At 43.0% G+C, this 21052-nt stretch overlaps 1 protein-coding gene across 2 annotated transcripts in view; it reads left to right on the top strand.

Annotated features, from left to right (window-relative positions):
• The first annotated feature begins 5923 nt into the window (after positions 1-5923).
• Positions 5924-21052, top strand: part of raraa (retinoic acid receptor, alpha a) — a 142796-nt gene continuing 127667 nt past the window's right edge. For both annotated transcript variants that reach the window (XM_063892643.1, XM_063892641.1), the window contains exon 1: positions 5924-6187. The gene's annotated coding sequence lies outside the window, so the exon portion shown is untranslated. The remainder of the gene's footprint in view (positions 6188-21052) is intronic.

Genomic DNA, 21052 nt, shown 5'->3' with positions numbered 1-21052 from the left:
TTAACCGGGAGTATGAATGGTCCCCAAAGGTGTTTTCCTTAACTGTGTCAGGTCCCTGCGTTTGCTGAGTCATCTGAAAGAGCAGCCCTCTCGCATTCTTTATTCTTGGGTAATGCAGCATACAAGAGCTTCCATTTTTAGCTTTACGGCAAATTACATTAAGCCACAGTTCAGTGAGCCCCAATGCTTTGAAAGTAACAAAAATCGACGGAGAGGGAGAAACGTTTTTTGATATTGCTCAGACTTTCTCCCGGCGAGGCCTCCTTTATACCTCCTCCCTGCCGCTGAGTGGGAAGAGAATGGGTTAAACCTGTCTGCGGCCCACATCTGGGAGTCATTTGAAACATTCCACTAGGCTTACCACATGTTTTCAGATGGACTAAATCCTGCGAAAGGCTCGGCTGTCAGAGGTTTGAAAAATCATCTTTTTTTTTTTCTTTTTTTTTTTAGCCAGGAGGGGAAAAAACTGAGAAAGTGAAAATTAAAATGTATAATGGGTTTCACTCTTGCAGGTGAGATTAGGTATATGGGACGCGCGTGGCTGTCCCTGTGTGTGTGTGCAGGTGGTGGTAGTGTGGAAATTACTGTGTCGTCGTGCATGTTGGTGGCATGTTATTTGAATGGGAGTGAAAGCTGTTTCTTAATGGCCATACGCAGTTCAAAGGAAGCTTTGGGGCTTGGCTAACTGTTTCCATGCGGCTGATACAATCTCATCTGCCCTGGTTTTTTTTCCCCACGCTCATTTCTTCTTTATTCTTCACAACCTAGCGCCATGAAGTGAACCAATGGGGAAGCTATGCGGCTTTTCAGCACGCCTGCCCAGACACACTTACAGACACGGGTGGCACATTTAGCTACTGGCAGTGAAGCTTTCTTTACGTATCCAAGTGGTCTGATCTTCATTTTATTTTGAAATGCTAAAAAAAGACTCTTATTTAGCCCCAATGTCTAACCTTCATCCTTGCCTTGAAGCGCTTTCTATGCTGGCTGCTTTGTGGTTTCACCATTACGCTGCACTGTGGATGACAAGCTAATAAAGGGGAGTCGCAGAGTGATGAATGGTTGACTGCTGGGAAATCCAAATACATATGTGATTTCAAGAAGGCAGCAGCAGGCTGGACAAATTAAAAGCCAAAGGATTGTGATTGACCAACAAGGCTTGGCACCTTCATGGTTTCTCAGATCCGAATGTATACTAAGAAAGGCTGGTCGACTGCCGGCCCTTCTGACGTCAGGACCCTGGGCTCTCATGTTGCCTCAATGCCTAAGACGCCTCACTGTAATTGTCCAATGACATTTTGGGTGCTGGAAATGTTTCTGTTGGGTGTGGGTGACACGTAGAGGAGGGCCACGTACTGTCGCTGCCACCCTCTCTTTTTCTCTGTGAACCAGGCCATGATATGTGGCCCACACTCGAGCATCCATCAGGCTGGCTAATGTTTCCACCACTTTGGAAATAGCACCGGATTTCCACGGACAGCAAGTAAGCACGCGGCGTTTGGAGGCGGAAACGTAGCACCTGCCAAGGGGCTAACCAGGTGCCTTGTAAAATAAAAACATGAGAGACACGTTAACGTTAAACTATAGTGCTGCTAATTGTTTCTTAGCTTAGTTTAGCATAAACTTTGGAAACAGTGAGCCTGTCTGGTCTACAAGCTCCAGCGTAAAATACACCTTTCATTATTAGGTAATAGATATAATGTGGTAGTGATTGTATCAATTAGTTGGCTTTAAAAGGTACTGGTAGGTGGATTTTGCAACCATTTGGAAGAGCCAGACTACCAGTTTCAGCCTATTTCCAAGCTTTAAGCTAAGCTAATTGGTTAGCAATGGTTTAATATTTAGGCCTACCACACAGAAATAAGAGTGGTTTCTATTTTTTCATCCAACTATTACTTTAAACAAAGTAGATGTATCAGGGACCATCACAGCTTTATTTTTCTTACTTTATTTGGATATTCTTCTGAGAACTAAATGGTAAAAGGTCAAATTATCTTACTATCCATGACCCGAAAAAGCTAACATTGAAGGACAGTCTGGAAAATAAGCAGGATTTGATGTAGTCTGTATAGTTTTGTTTGTTTTCATATCCTCTGTTAATCAACTTGGGATTGTCTGGCCCCTTGAGGGGTTCTGGCCTTCAGCTTGGGAACTACTGAAGTAATGAATGTAGTTATCCCAAATTGAAAAGAAAGATTACTAACCAGTAAGTGTTCCACTAACCTAATTCAGAGGCCTACATTATGTATGCATACGGTACGTAATCCTTCATGTCAGTGTCTGTCTAATCTCCTATATAGTTGAAAGGACAGCATTAAAGAGCTTCTTCAGCATGCCCAAATTCAGATTTTCTGTCTGCCTACAGTAGCCAGACACAAAGCTCATGCCTTCCAAGCCACTGCATTGAGCCTGGCATTCTGGAGGTTTGCTTGCATGCAGTGAGGCTATGTAAAGCATGAAATGAACATGCATCACATGGATTTTTAACTATGCTTGACATGTCTTTGGGGCTGTACAGTACATGCTGAAATGCAGTCTGTATCTCAAAGTAGCAGGGAGCTTCACAAGGCCGGTAAGCCATTAAGATTCAACTCCAGTTGCTTCCAGTGTAAACCTCGCTACAAGTGGAGGATGCAGCTGGGCGGAGGAGACCCCCAAGGCCCTACTATTCAACCTAAAGATATGTAGAGGAAACAAAAAGGCAACAAATACAAATCCCCATGCTGCAGTTTAGTAAAAGAGGGCGAACCCATCCAGTGAACACATGCTACTCATGCATGCGGGGCCCCAGGTCCACCTGTCAGATTGCCGTGAAATAAGACTGTTCCTCCTCTGAAACTATACTGTTATGACACCAGCTACTTCCTCCACTACATACTTTTAGCATTTGACAACTCCCTCAGCCCATGGTTCCTCGCATGCCTGTGTGTCCCATGTCACAACCAACCAGCCCCCCCAGCCCTGCATTCCTCACTTGTGTGGTGATGTGTGACAACTGACACAGCTGAGTGCCACTCACAGCTTTTGTGTAAGAGGGCCTTAAAGGCAACAGGGGAAACAAGGAGGATACTGTCGCCCGCACTGCCTCTGTAGCGGCGTCAGCGCTCCCAGGGAAAGATGAAAAGCAACTGAGAAGGTAAACGATGAGGCAAAGTATGTCACAAGCTATCTGGTGGCTTTTTGTACGATCATACGGGACAATGGGTGTCACATCTTAACACCTGCCACAAAACTTTGCTTTCTGGGGCGGAAACCTATTGAGTGTTGCAGTCATATCTGAGAGACAGGAGAGAACCTGAGCTCTACCTTTACCCAACAAACACAGATGCACACACACAACAGGTATAACAAGTATTACATAGCATTATCAAACTATTGCTGATAATCTTTGATTAACCGATTATTCTTATACACAACAAACTGGAGAAATAAGGACAAAACACACATTACCAGAGGTTTAGTTGACTGGCATTGACCATTTGACTTATCAGCGCTGAAAAATCTTAAGGGGGTTTAATGTACAACATAAATAAAGACGAGAATTATTCGTATTTCTGAAGCTGTTAGTGAGTAATTAGCAAAAAGACAGCCATTAATTTATAATTGATTGAGAAGAAAATATACAGCTCGATTTGTATAATCGTGCACAAAACATGTGACTGGTTTTGTCTTGAATAACTTCTGAGATATTACAGAAACAATTTGTCTGTAAGCTTTCTTCCTTTTCAAAATGGATTTGTCCACAGTTATGACATTTCTCACAAAAAGAGAAATGCATACACAACAGTAGATCTCATTTAACATATTGCACATGAATAAAATGTTAATTAGAGAAGCAATGAACAATCACAATCAAAAAGGGTTTAGTATAAATGCAGAGTTAAAATGCAGCACATCGTTGGGTTGCTGCAAGACAAATGTATAATTTGCTTTTTTGAATATAAAAAGAGTTGCAGCTCTTGATGTGATCTGGCAGCGGGTTCCTCTGAGTGCAGGGTTTAACAGAAGGAGCTGCTTGCCCAAATGCAGTGTGACAAAGGGTACAGCACAATCTGTGATGGAAGGTATTTGAGAGCCTTTAATGGTGTTCTCAGCAGGGCAGGGAGCCTAGTCACGCAATGCAGGAAAAGCCAGATTGTTTAAAATTTTATACAAATGATACATAATGAAATCTGAAAATTCTACAGTTTTTCAGGGTGTCTCACAGCTATTATAAAGGGTTGACGTTTTATAAGTTGATATAAGCTTTTTAGGGAATGACAAAATAGAAAAAGATAGATAAAAGGTAACATCATGATTTATGTAAGCTGTAGTTTTGGGAGAAGCCATTACAACAATCTGAGTTTTGTAGCAATGTGTATGTCTAGATGTGACTCTCCGTGGTTTATAAAAGGAATGCATTGTTATTTTATTATATTCATTGCAAAAGTAAAGTCATTTTTGATCTCTCCATGTCTTGAGGCTTGCGTAAAAGGATTATTTTTGGTATCTTTTGCTTTGTTACTTTCTCTGTTGCAACCCTGTGTCTGGATGCATCAAAATTCTAAAGTTACATAATCGCACATTCACTGGGGACCCCACTGACTTTAACCCTACAATTGAAGGTTAAGTATAGTCCATTTTCAAATCAAGAAACTTTTATTTAGTCTTGGCAAGTGGTGGAAGAAGTTCTCAGATTTGTTACAAGGATTAAGTCCTGCTGTAGCGATTTCAGTAAATAAACGTAATCGCTGCAGAGGCTGAGGCCGGGTCTGGTCGCAATTGTGTGACACGCTGTCAAAAACAAATGACCTGCTGAGATCAAAATGAGGTGAATAATAATGTGATTTAATGAAATAAAGAGACGATCAACTTAGGATACGAATTTTGATAATAATCAAAGTAATCATAAAGTTTGCGGTCAACAAAAAATACAACGACCCTGTCACCCTCTCTTCCGCACACTCACACACACACAAACACACACACTCCTGGCTCAGGTGAACAGGTGATTATAATCCCTATGAGTGCCACCCATATCCATTTGACCCAAACAAACCAACCCATTGCGATCACGCTATAATACAAATCATTACCCAAATATAAACTAGTACAAATGTAATTTGTAATCAAACTAAATGCATCACTTTGTTAATTTCATAGCTCCTACACCTGCATCACAAATCTTACTTTAGTCAAAGTACAGAAGTATTGGCTTCAAAATACAAGTATTCTGGGTTACTATTATGATTATTATCCTATGAATATGTCAACTATTTGAAGTTTATTTAATAACTGATTAAAATGTTGTATTAGCACTTAATCGAAACCTAAAAATAAAGTAGGAACAAAAGCTGTCAGATAAATGTGGAGGAGTTAAAAGTACAATATTGGCTCCAGAGTAAAAGTATGTTAGCATGAACATTCAAAATTGTACAAAAAAGTGCAGTACTTGAATAAATGAACTATCCATCACTGGTCTTGGCTTGTGGATTCAGAAAAGAAAACATAGTTTATGCATTTGAGTGAAGCATAAAGAATCTATATTTTGTATAGTACTAGTAACAAAAGCTGTCAGATAAATGTGGAGGAGTAAAAAGTAGAATATTGGCTTCGGAATTGTATTGGAGTAGAAGTATTTTAGCATAAATTGAGATTTTTTGGGGTACTTGAGTAAATGTACTTAATAATACTATCCATCACTTGTCTTGGCTGCTTCATTGAGAATAGATATGAGAGTTTGTGCATTTTGGTGAATCATAAAGAAGCTATGAGCAAAAAAAGAAAGAAAGCCTGAAAAAATGCAACCAAAAGAATACTGTACTTTTCTTGTTGCCTCACATGGTTTCAGCACATCTGGAGGGAGCACTTTTTGAGGACTGGCCCACAGAAAAGGAAAGGGGCGGGGCCAGAGTCAGTGTTGGATTTCACAGCCGGAGAACGTGACTGCAATGGTTACCTCCGCGCGAGCCGTGCCAAACTTGTCCTCTCTCTGAAAAGCGGTTTTCCGTCTCTTTACGCACCGCACGATTTTGCTCGTTTCGGGGGTTTATGACACCCGGAGACCCGAGAGAGACACCGTTTGCAGATTAGTGAGTCGGCAGAAAACTTTACAGAGAGTACCACCGCGGAGAAACACGGGTGAAGTTCCTCCAGCAGCAGCAGCAGAAGCCGGAGGGGACCGGGAGGAGGAGTCAACAGGTCCCAGGTATTACCATCCACTGACAGCATGTCAACATTTGACAGCATGCGGTGTCAGCCTCTATAGGAGGGAACCGTGTCACCTGGGGGGCTTTGAATGCGCCATACATGTACACAGTGTTATTGTGCAGCAGGGTTTTTCTTTTCTTCTTAACGCTGTTCATTGTCAGAAAACGAACTGCATAACTCCTGTCAAGTTGCTAATTCTTGGCTAACACAACAAAAGAAAGCTACTGTGTTGGTCAGAGTATATCCAGCTGATACGACTGGGCGGCTAGCATGCACAGCTAACGCTCCTCTGCTCCTCAATAGCTTGTAAATGCATGGTCGTTTTTCCTGCTTGACAGTTTCCCCTTGCCCGTTAAAAGAGGCAATGTGACAACTATGTGGCTTGTCATTTAAGAAAAAGTGTTTAAAAAGAGTTAAAAACATGCAATGCTGAGCGTCTGCACCCACTTGTTTGTTTTTGCAGCGTCAAGACAGCGGAATGTGGAGGAAAATGTATTTTTTGGGGTCGTGTTTTTGCAAATGTTGATCAATTTTGCTTCTTGCTGGTCTACTTGATGTTGTAGGTGAACTTTGCCATAGTGCACAGTATACTCTGCCGTTGATAAGCATCATATAAGGCGCTTCCTCCCTGTAAATGGATGCACAGCTCACAGCCTGCCTTCTTCTGCTGTGCTCTAATACTGAACCGCAACACTTGATTACCCAAAAATACACATACATTCTCCTGAAAATAGAGCCTTAAAGCAACACTGCAAACTGACGGATGTGTGCCACCACTTTCGTCACACCCCTGATTAACACCTGTCAAGATAACGTGGCAATTTGAGATGTAAGGATCTTGGCATATTAAATGTCATTCTGTAATGTGAAACCCCAGATTACAGTGTGTGTTACCCTCCGTTTACAGCTGTAATCGGCAGTGTAGATGTTTCCCTTTTACTTAAGTAATCTGTGCACTTTCATGTGTGATTTGTTGAATCATATTTTATAGCACTACTACTGATTTATAATGGCTTACTTAACTTCTATAATTCCGGCTGCAGCAGTGTTTTGTTGTTGTGGGGTGAGGCTTGAAAGCAGAAAAATTGCACTTTTCTGTGACAACCTGTGACATTTAGAGCAAGATGCATTAGAGGAGCAGTCACTCAGTGGGAAATTTGGTGTCTGAGGGTTTTCCCACCCTGTCACCTCCTCTTGGTGTGATTCACAGTTAAATCCTGTGCCACCGCCATCATTGGTAAATCTCAGGCTCAGGGAAAGATTGTATACTTGCCCTGTAAACTGTCACATATGATAATAATTTAGATTTTGAGATGTTTTATAATATGTTTATCATGCTGCTCCTCCTAAAACAGAAATGATATGGGATCTTTCCCGGCAACACTATACTCCAAACTGAAAAACCCAAATGTTTTAAACTTCTTTATCACGATGCGGCCGTGTTCTGATACGCATGGTTTCTTTGTGATACTGTCAACCCTCTCCGACAGTTGTCAACGGGAAGTAGGTGTTCTCATTGTGTGTGAGCTGTGCCAGTTAAACGCCTCGCACGCCTCAGCTTCGAATGGCACTAAATGTGTCATCGTCATCATCGCGGTGGCAGTGGCACATTTGCTTTGCCCTCTCACATCCCCCACTCCCTCACAACGTCCCTTTCCTTCCTCTGCAGATTGTAGAGTCGAGGGTGAATGACACTGGAAAGGACCCCCCCCCCCCCTCTTCTTTGTTCCTTTAAAAACACAGTAGTAGTGAGTCAAGGCTCCTAGCTGTGTCACATTTAATCATGTTTGTTTTTCTCATCACATGTGGAACAAATGGCTTGGTTGGATGAAATGTGATGAGTGATTAGTTCACAAAGACACATCTGTGTGGAGAATACTGGGCAGTTCAATCTGCCAGCTGATTCGGCTCTGGGTGATTTTCATAATATCCAAATATTGCAAATATGAAAATTTTATTTTGCAAAGTGAAAAACAAGGTCCTAGGTAATTGGGTCTATTAAACTGAAACATAACATCCATTCAGACAGAGCTTAATGACTTCCTGTTATGTCACTAAATTACACGCTTTATATTTAAAATCATTTCTAACCTGGTGTTTTAGTAGTTTCATAAGAATAACCCCTCTGCTGTGTTTTATGTTTTTATCAGATGATTCATTTGATTTATATGGGCCACGGTTTAAAGCGAGATTCTGCTTTGCATGTTGAATTTAGAGGTTTAAATTACCTTTCATTTTTCATATTGAATGTCAATTTTATAAAGCGGGGCCTGTGTGTTTTTCCCTGCTGGGATTACAGCCAGGTGTCGTCCATTCAGCTCAGTAGGTCACCACATAGTTGATCATGCGAAATCGTTTTGATCTCGGTCACAAGATATCATCCTTCACGAATAACAACCGCACCAGTAGGGGGAGAAAATGCATATTTAACAAGCTTTTACAGTTGGAAGCGCAGAGGAGGGTTTTTTGGCAGTGGACTGAACTTTCCCTGAGAAAGCCCTCAGTGTGTGTCAGGTGGTTTGCTTTGGTGTCTGGAGGTCTACACACACATACGTCCTCGCCCTCCCTGTTGTAGACGAACAGGGCTGACTCATGAGGCCGTGCAGCACAAACTCATCAGGCACTGACAGATGAGACATGCTCCCCACAATGGCAGGGCACCCTGGAGATGTCACCCGGCGCTTGCTTAACGATAAACACCGGTACCCAGTCCCACCCACTCACACTGTCACATTCTTCCTGCTAGTAGCTCAGGAAGTTCTTAAAGAGAAAAACCAAACTGCAGAATTAGCGTTTCACCTTCTCGGATGTGCTGATCTCTACTTTAAAATATAATACACTGTAGTTTGTCATATACTGTCATATATTCATTGTCATATTTTAATTTAAATTTGGTGTAAATTCTGGCTCGAGTATTTTTTTAATGCTAAATAGTTTCTTAAAAACACCTTTTTAAATTATATTCTCGTCCTACGTTACAACTTATTTCCTTAGATTCTTCATGGTTGCACCAGCGTATACCTAAGCAAATGTATGTGTAAACGTACCCGGCATTAAACTTGATTCTGATTTCCCAATTTTGACACGTTAAGAACAGTCTTTTGGCCCGGCAGAAAAACAGTCTCCAAATGGATTTCAGTGGAACCAAGCAATGTGCTTTTTACACCAATAAAAGCCGACCTAAATGAAAGGGGCCTAAACTCTGTCTGAAGACGTAGAAATACATCGGTATATTACAGTGGTTTGGCAGTGGTGCCCAATGACGTAGTCTCTGCCTTAGGGACTGGGGCGAGTGTGGGAAAAAGGCAGGAGAGAAGAAGGGTGGGAGCCGATACCGGGAGAGTGTAGTCGGAGCCGAGTGGGATTTATTTTTTGTTTTTTTGGGAGGGGGAGTTGTGGAGCCGCTGTGATGTTGGGATGATGGAGCTCCACTCACGTCGGCCGGCGGCAGTTACGCAGGCCCGCTTTGCATACTGATACTCTCTCTGCTGCTTTCCACATCACCCCTTCTCTACCAACCTGCCAGTAGTTCACTACCCCCCCCCCCACCTCTTCCTCTCTGCCGCCTTTTATTCCTCTTTTATGGCTTTGATGGTATTAAATAATCTTTACGTGTCAGAGTGCACAGCTCCCAGTGTTCGTGTCGGGGAGAGCGAGAGAGCAATTAGGTCAGAGCGGTAGAATAACTCGGTTTCATCCCAGCCTTAAAGCGGCAGGGTACCTCACTTCAACTTGCACTTTATATTCACCTCAAACCTTCAGAGTGAGATTTTCAAAGAGGTCCAAGGCCAGCGGGGTTATCAAAGCAGCCAGAGAGAGAACTTTGTATCTCTCCGTTGTGTAGTCTCATGATAAAATGGCCCAGAATGGATCATCGGTTGTGGTATTTTAGGTTCCTCACTATGTTAATTTGCCTGAAGATTTAGGCCACGTTTGTCTCCTTTTTCTCCTAATGAGGCTGAGCTAAAGACCCATATAACCTATTATCCTGGTTATTGATTTGGAATGTGTTTCAAGCTAGACCTTGAAATCATTGACACAAATATCTGCAGAGTTGTACTGTTTGTTTTCTTTAAGACAAACAGATCCTGAAGACAGACACACACACACACACACACACACACACACACACACACACACACACACACACACACACACACACAGAATACAACAATAAATTGAAGGCCTTGTGTTTCTGTTTGGTGGGACCTCACATGATCAGTGTCGTAAAGTTTCCCAGAGCCCCATGTTTGAGATTGCATTTCGAACCATTTGGCACGGGACTGTTCTGGACCATGTCACACTGTTTCATCGCCCTCGTCACAGGGTTTCATACTATTTTCCACACTCATTTTCTACCTTGGCTTTTTACAAAAGTGTCTCTGCCCAGTCAGACAGTCCCCCCGGCGTGACGGCTGACATTTCCAGTCAAAGAGCCCTATTGTTGGTCCTTAATTCCACTCCACCCTCCTCTCCATAAAACAATGGTATCAATTGCTTCCACTGAGTACATCCACAGCTCTGAGTGAGAGACGGGCTGTTAGCTAGCCTGCCAGCCGTCCTACCATGCAGCCAGGCCGACAACCTCCTCACTCCCGGTGACCGCTCTGCGCTCGAGTCTTCCTCTTCAGGCATCTAATATTATCTCTGTAGCATGAGAACCTGCCCTTGATCGCGGTGCCACCTCGTAAACGCACAAATAATGGCTTGTGTATATATTTATTTTCCCGGTGAGACAGTGGAGCTGGGACACCCCCCCTTCCCTCCACCTTCCTAATGAATGTTCTCCCTCTCTTTTCCTCCTTTTTCCCCCGGACACTGCCATTAACTCTGACAGATGATCCGTTCTTTCATTGAAACAGTGATCTGAGCGCACTGTCACTGGAGATTGGATCCACACCCCAACCCACCCCCTTTTTGCTTTTCTCTCCATCTCTCCTTTTTCTCTTCGTCCTCCTTTTTTTCTCTGTTGCTCTCTCAGTCGGTCGGCACTGAGGGACATGCTGTTAATATTCCTTTCAGAGCCGCACTGTACAGCTGAGCTGCCAAGTTAACCCTCTGCTGCCGTGAGCCTGACAGCTAGCCAGAGAGCTGGTGTCACTTACACACTCGTCTGACCAGCCTGTCCTTAAGCGCTCCTCGATATTACCAGCAGCGCTCTGTGCCAAGTCCATGTCTGCAGTCAGTTAGGACATATTAAATCTTTTTGTTTGGTTCTCCAGAGGAAAAAAAAACTCTTTAATTTTTATATTTACAAAAAGATTAGACACAGCAAACTGAGTGGCTCCAGATTTTTGCCGTGCAAGTAACGATTTTATTTGTATGGTCGATGTATCTGCTGTCTATAAAATTCAACAAAACAATACAAATGTTCATTCCAGTTCCCGTAAGTCTTCAAATGTCCTGTTTAGTCCATCAAACCTACAGAGATTCAGCTTTAATGATTAAAAACCAGTGTAAATAGGGGTTTTTACTCCAAAACATGCCTCAGATTACAACCTCTTCACACTGTTGTGGTTACTCATAAGCTGGACTGCACTTCATCACACCAAATCATCCTCCTCCTCCTCTTCATAATTAAAACAGCAGACAGCTCCTGTGTAATTCCCACTCCGCTGTGTAGGAAACACAGCACGTGATTGTCCTGTGCAGAGTCCAGTTTCAAAGCACTGCACAAACCAAAGCATCTTAAAACTGATTTCAGTGGAACAAATCCCCTCCATTGTGCCTCCTGTGTGGGCGTGTGTGTGTGTGTGTGTGGCAGTTGACAGTGTATTACCCAGCTGCTCGAGCTGCAGCTGCCTGCACATTAGCTCCAGTTGCAAGGCCACATTTATCAGTGCGGAGCGAACACCCCGCTGGAGAGATAATGGTCCCGAACAAAGACGATACCTACACTTCCAGCTCCTCCAGGTAGCCCGTCACAAGCATTCCGGCTCGGAGCATTGTTATCCCCCTGCACCCCTCCATTTCTATGTGGCTGGTGAGCCTCTTCTGCTTATTCCGTGTCTACGGGATGTCATCACGGTGCAGAAATGCCATCGCACCGCATATCTGTCATGCTGGGATGTTGCAGTACATCGCCTGTTAGATGACAGGAGTTGCAGCTGGAGGGAGTGGAAGGCAAGACAAAAATAACTCACAATGCAGCAAGAAGATTATTATGGGATATTTACATGGATATTTTGACTGACATCACGATTGCGAAATGATTTAAAAAATTTGATTTATATATTTTTTTAATCATAATTCTCATTTGAATTGAAAAAGATATTAAATGATTTTGGTGCGAAGACAATTTAAAATAAACAAATGTGTTTTGTTGAGTCTGTACAATAGATTTTTAGGGTATCTCCACAAATCTTTTACATTTCTACAAATATTGTGCTTTCTGCAATTTGAAGTCCATATTGCAGTTTTGATTAATTGTGCAACCTTAATTAACATCTACTTTCATAAAACAGTTATATATATTCCAAATGTTGTTCCTCTAAGAGCTAGATGTGTTGTTTGGTAGTTTAAATATCAATAATATTCAGACAGTGTATATAATAGAGTAAAGAATCTAAGGAATTCAGCCAGCGTCTTTTTTTTTTAGCTCGTAAATGATGCTCATTCAGTCTGTGCGACTGTCAGACTCTATCAATAACGGCGGATCCTTTGATTGGTTTTTCTACTTCATTTTGTGTCAACATGATTTCCATTTTTCTTGTCTTTTTGTGTCGCAGCAATAACTCTGTAATATGGCGCACCAGGCAGCATATGGCTGCCATTTATGATCAACAGCCTCTGTGAAGGGGTGACTGGAATATGCAAATGCCTGCATGCTAATGGCAGAGTAATGTAATGAAGAGCGTTGTATACGGCCAATAATGAGTCTCTGGTTATTGAGTGCTGATGGCCTTTGTTGTTTCACAAGCTGCAGCTTTCTTGTTTGTTCATGACACTCATAAAAAACGTCACCCAAAACACACGCGCACACACACATGAGACTTAGATACATGAACACAGCCTTTTTTATTGATTCATGGAATTGGTTGAAAAGCATATTGATAAATACCTGGAGTAGTTACCCGTTGAAATTGTGAAACTAAATTGGGCAGAACTGAGACAGATGCGGCGCAGTAAATTAAACAAGCAATCCTCTCTGCTGGGTGACAGCACAATGGTGATTAGGGTTTCATGTGAGCCGCCCTACATTATTTATGGCTGTGCTGTGGGCTGCCTGCAGTTGAATAAACCCACAGTCCATTGACTGGGCACATTATGGGAGGCCGACTAGTAGTGAGAGGGGGGGGGGCGTTAAAAATGGCTTTATTTCCTCTCGAGGAGGTCCATTTTCATCTAAATGAAGGTGGAAGCCCCAAGCGTGTTGTTTCCAGGCCCTGCGTGTGTGTGAAATGTGTTGACTGTATTCCAGGAGGCTCCTCTGCACCGCGCTGCTGTGTTCCAGGGCCATTTCTGCACAACCTCTCATTTGAATACATCAGCCTTTTTCTAGTTTTCTTAGTCATTGCCTACCCGACTCGGGGCCCATTGCACATTCATAACTCTGCCTATTTTGGTCCACACGTGTTTTCCGACATAATATGAAATGTTGAATAGCTTTTGCTTCAGGAAAACACAGCCTGCAATACTGCAATCCTTTAAAAAGGTCCAATAACAGCTGGCTGAATATAATGTTTTGTTTGTTACCCACAGAGAAACGAGTGTGTGTCTTATGAGGCAGGAACATTTGGATAGGGCAACACATCATCTCGTGGAAACGCTCAAATTCAGAGGTGTTTTTTCACCTGCTCTTAAATAGAGGAAATACAACCTATTTTTTCAAACTCAAACAGGATTTATTTGCCAACGCTGGCCATCTGTTTGATAGACATTGCCTTGCTTCACATGTGATGCAATCCCGGGTGTTAAGGAACAGTTTTCAGTGTTGTAATGTTTTAGGACAAACAAAAAAAGGATCGATTGTTAGCTATGGATCTTATTGAATCAAATCAAACAGTAAATGAATGAGGCGTCACCTGGCAAACTTGTTGTAAAACTTCAATATCAATACAACTACATCAATAACAACCTATTAGTGTATTACTGATTTCCCTTTTAAACCAATAGCTATGCATATTAATACTAATGATTCTTGTGGCTGTTATTGGTGACTTTGTGGATATCATGTAACACCGTACTATAGTAGAGGGTGTTGGGGACAGAAACACATCCAAGCAGTCAATAGTATGATGAAATTCTCTCGTGTTTTATGCTTCTTCCTTGTGACACTTCTGTAGTAGCTAACAGATGACCCCGCAGCGATCATCGTCAAAAGCCTGATTTGTCTTTTTCTTTCCAAAATCACGGACGACAAACTAAGGGGGGGGTTTTGCCTCAAAGATTGCATTGTTCAGCTTCATGAACGGAGATGTTTCAGTGGGTGCCCAGGGTGTTTTTCTGTTGGTAAACAAAACAACTGGTACTGTTGACATCCTCCTGGTTCCATCTTTTTTTATCTAGACACCAACATCTATTGTGTGTCAATACTGGTGGAGGGATCCCTCCTCTGTTGCTCTCTTAAAGGTGCCATAGAATGGAAAAATGTATTCACCTTGGCATAGTTGAATAAGGAGAGTTCGGTACATTGAGCTGACATACCGTGAACCTCAAACACCATTGTTTCCTCCTTCACGTGCAAATCATGAATGTGCATCACAGCGGTAAAACGGGCGGATTAAAACAATCCCTGTGTGTGACGTCACACACGGTACTCCAGCCCCAACATTTGCATACACCAGCTGCTGGAAACACTAACGCTAACACTTACCACTCCGTAACGTTGCTCTCCAGTCTCCGACCAAATTGCTGTTCTTCAAATTGATCGGTTTCCTCATCCGATAGAGGCTCAAACATGTACGGTTGGATGCCAATACCCTCCATTGTTCATCTCTCACAGTTTCGCAAACTTCACTTACTTCTGTGGGCTCTGAGGCAGCCACGGATTGCTCGTTGTAATTCAGCCAATCAGAGCAGAGCTCGTCATAATTATTTAAATGAGCCCCAAATAAGGCAGTTCAGCTTGTTTCATTCTAGGACCAAATCATAGGGTTATAAATGAGTCTGTAAAACGGCATCTGGACATTTGTTGGATCAACCAAAGTTATATACCTTCTTTGTAGACATCAGAGAACAATTTAAAATACCAGATAGATGCTTTCTATGGCACCTTTAAGTTTCTTCCATGTTCTCCTTATTCATTGTGGGGTTTCAATGTGAGATTTTGGGAGAAGGAGAGAGGGTGTCCTATGCTGTACACACTGTAAAGCACCCTTATGGATAATATATGAAATGGGGCTGTACTGTATGAAATTTGAATTATTGATTGAAGTTAAATCTCAAATGGCCTTAACAAGCATTTTGTAGTCTTTCGCCAGATCCCAGATTTAGAAAGCATCATCATTACGAGCCTTTGTACCGGAAGATAATTTAAACAGGCTACACAAAATGACATATTGCACCTGGTGTCTGTTTCATACCCACTGTGAAGGAGCAGTAGAGGCGTGAGAAGACTACCATCTACCGATACATATGAGGGCAGCAGTCCAGAGAACCATTTTTGACGCTGCAAAACTTCCGTAGTTTCAACAGTGGATATTCGAAGGGGGGGTGTTGGTGGTCGGATCTCGACACAAGCAATGGCGGCTCTCGCTATTCGCTCTTCTCCATGACACTTTGGAAGAATCAACCAGACATCGTGCAATACATGAAAAGGCATTAATTTAAAAATAATTCTATGGTATTTTCTTCGGCATTAAACATTTAAATAGAAGACATTTTAAAAAAGTTAGGCATTTTTTTACGTGTTTGTAATTCCAAGAGTTTAAGAAACAAAACACATATTCAAATGCCAGAAATATAAAACTGATTCCCATAATGGAATAGTCAAATATCCAGGGTCCAGCGCTATGTGTTCATATTTGACTACAAGTCGGAGCAGGAAAAGCCCAGTTGTAATTAATAACATTAATTGCATCCCATTTAGTTTTAGGGCCGGGTATTGTGCCTGATGGCTCACTGGCTTACTAGGGCACTTAAATTGAACCGAGCGTCGTTAACGTTATTAGTAACACCTGGACTTCTCCGGCTGCAGCTTCTAAAACTGTTGGCTGTTTAAAAACACAGATTCGATCGCTCTCTCCTTCTCTCACACTGTTCTTTATCGCTCCAAATACAGAGCTGCTGTGGAGGATGTAGGAATGTGAAAAATGAGGCGAAAACAGTTTGCAGACCGCTTGGTGCTCGGCCCGTTGTCGCACCTTCGCACATGTGAAAGAGGCTGCTCTCCTGGCCTTTTTTGTCCCGTCCCCCCCCCCCCCAACATTACTGGATTGCCTGAAGTGTGACATGATTGTGTTCCATTTTCAGGACAACAGAATTACAGTGGCGATGATATAATGTGTGTATAATTTGTTCAGCTTGTAGCGCTGTTGCGGGTCATCTGCTCGTTAAGGGACAAATTGGAGACAGGTGTGCATTGTTTCATCGTCTGTGCGCTGAGCCAGCACTACCAAGCTGTTAAAGGATTTACATTTAAACAGGTTATTAACATGTGCTTATACCTACAGTTTAATATCTGTGATATCTTTTGTACTCTCTTAAGTTTCCATTTTTTATGGGAAGGACGTAGCATGTTGTGAGGCTCTGGGTTTAAAGCGCTTCCATCTTTAAGTGGTTTTTCTAGATATTCCATGGATTTATTTTAGCCTTTTCTCCATTATATTTCTCTTATCCTCTCCATGGACTCATGCTTTTAGTAGTTGCTTTTGCACAACATCCATTATCCATTTTTCTCAGTGCCTCTCAGTAAGCTGCAGAAAAAAGGGCTGATTGTCACATAGTTCAAAAATGCGCCGATGTAAAAACCTCCAATAAAAACTGCACAAACAATATGGAGAAATACTGGAGCACTTAGAAGCTTTTGTTTGCGGCTGAAACAGTTAATCATTTAGCGTTGGAGGTGTGGGATGAGTAAATGCCATCTCTAATTTGTGTTTTGTTGCACTTTTGGTAGAGTGATTGTTGATTTGCTGCCCATGCACACATTATAAAACAACTAACAAGAAGGCTGTTTTTGTTTTAAATGTGAAATTGACTGTCATCTCCACTCTGATAGAGGTCTGGTTGCGTAAGTTTGTGGCCTACAGGTGCTTTCTCCTGAGCACAACGGCGTGGATTTATTCTCAGCTGGCCCCTGGCCCAGGAGACCCACATGGTCTTCTTGTCCCAACACCAATAGATTGCAGAGCTGCTGTGCATCTCCAGCCACTGTGGGGCGGTCCCCTGGGGTCGGGCTGCTGTCTGATATGTCTGTGCCAAATCTGGTTCCTCAATTGCTTCTTTGTCATTTCCTCCGTGTGTTTTGAGATGTGGCTCCATGCTGTCCCTGTGTTCAGATACCTTACATGGCTCCCATCGGCGCTGGTCGCCTCCCCCCTGAACCACAACCGCAGCCCCTTCATTCTCAAACCATTGTTTTGCTATTGAAAATTATCTTTTGAGCCTCCCTCATGAAGCATGAAATACAAGCTTTTATATTGGCATTGGCAGGTATTTAAACTTTTGATCCGATCCAGACTGTGCTCATTAAATCCTCGGAGTGATGTAACGTTTCACTGCCGCTGCCGTGTGCCAGCATGCCATGTTTTTCTACTTAAAGATTCCAATATTTGTCTTTGTCATAAACACAGGGCATCTGGCTGCCAGTGGTTGGCCCAGCCTTCATTTTCGACTTGTGGCTGAGAGAGACGCTCCTCATTTAGCATCTTGCGTAGGTATGATGAATGTTACTAATCACCTCTTGACCCCTGAGAGGTTGAGCCTTTGCCCTGTCGCCCATCACCCTCCTCCCCCCCCTGCTGTCTTCTCCCTGCCTCTGCACCCTGTGGATAGCCTTTATCTTCTTCCCAGCTGTAGTTTTCTCTCTTGTCCACCAGCAGATACCACGCTACACTGCTATGCACTTTCCTTGTTTGCAGTCAAGTGTGAGATTATTTCCTCTTCCACGTTTATCTTTCCAAAAATATCTAGTTGTTTGGCCTTGTGGCCTGTGAGATACATTTATGTTGTGAATGTGATTAGATACAGCGAGCCAGAACAGATATGCTTTCCTCTCCGTGTTTCCAGCTGTACTTTTTACCTTTGTACTGCTAATATCACCGCCGGTTTTAAGGACGTCACGGAGGAGATAAGTAAATGGAAGAAAGTATGAGATTATCTGGGAAATAATCTTCTGGAAGAAATGAATTTGGTCGTAATATCAATGACTGGGTGTGCACACACACACACACACTGAGCATCTATACTGGATGGGGTTTCTGTTCGGCTTTTTTTCACATTGGCACTGTAAAGAAACTGGGCTTTTGTTCTTTTGAAAATCCACCTGATAACGTCAGTAGCTGGCTCCTTGCCTGAGCTGGTTGGATTTAAAAGAGAGGCAGAGGGGGAAAAACCCAAAACAACTCCCAGTCTCCAGTGCCCAGCCCAGTGCTACACACAACAAACCCAACACAGTGGCCCAGATCTTTTTCTTTTTTTACAATCCCCCAGTGAAACGACATCTCCGTTTGGAGCTTTTAGAAGTGAATGGCGGACGTCTTTTTCAATGGGGAGCTCGTAGAGTGGAAAAGTGCAGCACAGGTAGGAATAACAACGCTGGCAACACTATAATGGCGCCAGCGTGAAGCCAAGTTTTCTGGGTTCACAGATAGGCCTTCACTTCCTCCCCCTCTTTACACGTTCCACAGGGGACTGATTGAGCCATTTGGTATTGCTAAGCTGCGTGAAGAGTGCTACTTCTATAATGAAAGAATACTTCTAAATCAAGGCTTGACAAATCTACTTCCTCCATGTCCCGCATATTGAGGGTTGGCGGATTAGGCTCTAATTTTAGTAGCCATTTATCTCTTCAGCTGCTTTTTAAGAATTAGTTCCAAATAACAAAAAAAAGTGTGAAAAATGGGAAAGCTTTTTTTGGGGGGTTGGATGGGAGGGGGGGTATTGTCAGTGAAGCAAGGCTGTGAAAAAGAGATTGTGTAGTGGCGGCGAGGGCCTGTGCACAAAAGTTCAAATTTACATACAAATGACCAGGATTTTTGTATCGGACGGGCAGGAGGCGGCTGATTAACGGAGATCTTTGAGGAATTCCTCTCATCACAATCACTGCTACCACACACAAGGTCTGGAGTCGTTTTCAAACAACCCACAGCAAGAGAAATGTAACACTAGTTTTTCACCGATCCCTCTCTCTTGTCTTGATTTCCAGGAAGTGGAAGTTTACAGGAACAGTTGTGTTTGAAATAACTGTTTGACGAACGAACGGTGAGTCAGAAAGCAGCTTTGTGTTTGTTTAAGGAGTCTCACCTACACTTACTGCAAGTCGACAGTAAATTCTAGCCTAAAATCACTTTTCCGAAACTCACTGTAATGTCGCTATCGCCCGATAGTTTAGACCTTTCCATCCGACATGTGTTTGGCTACTGTGACACGTCATCAATACTAAACAACCATCAATACCCCGCTGGAGGCAGTTGCATTTAAAACAATGGCGGACGCAGCGCTGGTGTGCATTCAGCACTTTTGAATAGCCGTCAGCTTATTGATTCTCCTTCAAGGTCGGCATCCATTCCTCTCTACTTTTTGTTTTCTTTTTGTGACAGCGAAGGGCAAAGGCAAAAACTCACCGCTCATTTGAGTTGGGAGGAAGGGGGGAGACCCATTAAAAAAAAAAAAAAACACCACGGCGGTTTCCACTCAGATTTACTTCTCTTGGATTAGAGCCCTATTCGTGGCGGGATAGCCGTGATGTGATTATGTAATCCATCAGGGCATTACCATAAAGGGGAATTGGGGGGGGGGGGGGGGGGGGGTGCCTATGGGCTGGAAGGTAATAGTGGTGCTACTGATGATCATCGTCTAGCAACTGCCCAAGGGCAGGAATGTTTTGTGCGCCGATGTGTCCGACAGGTGGCTAGGAGACGCTAATTGATTAATGATCAGGGTGATATATGAGCCCCCGCGGCCAGCCTAAACATAAAGGCTCAGAGCACCGGTGTCACCCTAAATCATTTCCAACCAGGCCAGTAAACTCAAAACAGTTCCCTCATTAGCATATGAAAGACAAATTGGGAGGGGAGCTGTGCCTTCCAAGCCCTTTGTAGGCCGCCTATTGTCGACATCCTGAGTCTGAATTAACAGGCTAGCATTTCATGCCCGATGAATAATGACAACAAAGATGGTTTTATAATCAGGGTCACTCAGCACTAATGAATGATTAACATCACCACAATCTAAGCCTTTGATATGGGTTGGATTTTTCCTGCCCATGCATGGCACAGCAGCCTGTCACCCATATGATTGCACGTGTTGCAATAACTCCTGCGCTGTATGACATCTCTGTTATTCCACTGTGCTGTTGGGATGGATGTGTTTCCACCTTGCGTTACGGTAACTATAACTCCTCACGTGTTGTGATTATTTACGTTCTTTCTTTACACGGGTGTGTTTCTGCTCTGTACATCACCGAGCTGACGTGTTTTCCATTCGAACAGTGTCAGATTCTCCTTGATTGATTGAGCATTAACGGAACTCACCTTCCCCCAGATGATAATATTTTGCACTCCATATAACACTGTCATCGTCAGTGGATCTCACTTCCTCTCTCCCTCTCCCTGCCTCTTCCTGCCTCTCACTGTCTCCCGTTATTTACCATTCCACAGGGGGCCTTGCGTGACCCTTCTCATTGTTTTGTTTGGATGACTCTGAAGGACAATGGTAGTCTGGAGCCTTGGCCGGCGCTCAGCGTGTGTGAATCTGCATC

This window comes from Eleginops maclovinus, chromosome 10 (assembly GCF_036324505.1).
Source record: "Eleginops maclovinus isolate JMC-PN-2008 ecotype Puerto Natales chromosome 10, JC_Emac_rtc_rv5, whole genome shotgun sequence".
NCBI classification, from domain to species: domain Eukaryota; kingdom Metazoa; phylum Chordata; class Actinopteri; order Perciformes; family Eleginopidae; genus Eleginops; species Eleginops maclovinus.
This window is presented reverse-complemented; position numbering and strand designations above follow the sequence as displayed.